The following is a 1332-nucleotide window of genomic DNA, read 5'->3' as shown; positions in this document are numbered from 1 at the left end:
TTCTAAAATAAAAGGAAAAACCTCTTCATCACCCAAAAGGTAGAAAAGAAGACGAAAGAAAAAAGGAAAAAAAGGAGAAGAGAGAGAGAAAGAAAGAAATCATCAAATGGCGATGGGATGACGATGATGATGATGATGATGATTATTATTAGTATTGACATTTTTACCAATCTTAAACCGATTGGCATCTGAGCGTGGGATACTTTGGCTCAGTTTGTTTGTTCTTGCGCTGATTTGGTGTTGTAGGGTCTGTGGGTTTTGTTCTTCTTCGAGTTATTCCATCATCTTACATTATTGTCATTACTATAATTATTATTAGTTTTTGCTAAAGACCTAGAGACAGTGAGACCCCTGATAAATAGGCTCCTTCCCAACGGTCTAGGGGTTGTTTTGAAGGGCCACAGTGCAGCAGGTCAGCTCTCTCCCATCGCGGTTGGAGGGCAACCCCCAAGGCATCATCACTAGTCCTGGGTTAACCCCTTCACTGCTGCATCCCTGGGAGTCGTTGGAGTAGTACTTGGCTGCTGATGCTAGTTTAGTTAGCGGTCACAAACTCTGAGCACTCTCTCTGCGTGTGACGTCATCGAGTCATCTTCTGTGCATGCGGGACACTTTTGGGTCGTATGAAGTTCACACAGCAAATCACATACAAGTTGCATTGAACTGGAAATGTGAACAAACTCGCAAAAAAATCCTAACTGAGCATTAAGTCCTGCAGTGTGAACGTAGCCAATCTGTGGCATTGTTCAGTCAGATAATACGGCGTTATCCTGATTGGTGACATAAAATGTCATGTCGGAGTCAGAATCCAAGGCTGTCGCTATGTTAAGGCTGTTTTTAATGGGTTCCGTTCGTTTTTCCTAAAAACCTGTCGGATAGGAAAGTTTAGGATTGTTAAGGGTCAGATTATCAAGTCACGACTGTCATTGCATCTGTTGAAGAAATTCTACCCACAGTCCTCATGTGAACTTTGCTGTAGTGGGTGTTTATTAGTATTCCGGTACACGGTGGACGTACCAACACAGAGCATGAGTCTGTGATGGTAAACCGACCCCGAACATCTGCTTAGTCACATATTTATACGGCATGTCAGAGGGTAGGGGGGGGGGGGTTGTGTGTAAATACAGAAGTGAATAGTGGTTAGTTAACAGTTGCTAATCAAATGGCAGGAGGTCAGGGGACAATGAACAACAGGGTGGAATCTGTGACAGGAGGTAGGAAAACACATGGCAACAGAGGGTGGAATCGAGGGTCGGTGACCATCAAAATAAAAGAGAATGAATTTCTTCATCACATCTCTAATGACGTCAACAACTCACTCGTGTCCACTCA

The sequence above is a fragment of the Stegastes partitus genome, unplaced genomic scaffold (genome assembly GCF_000690725.1).
Source record: "Stegastes partitus isolate 25-593 unplaced genomic scaffold, Stegastes_partitus-1.0.2 Scaffold651, whole genome shotgun sequence".
NCBI lineage: Eukaryota > Metazoa > Chordata > Actinopteri > Pomacentridae > Stegastes > Stegastes partitus.
The sequence above is the reverse complement of the archived record's forward strand: the minus strand, read 5'-3'. Positions refer to the sequence as shown.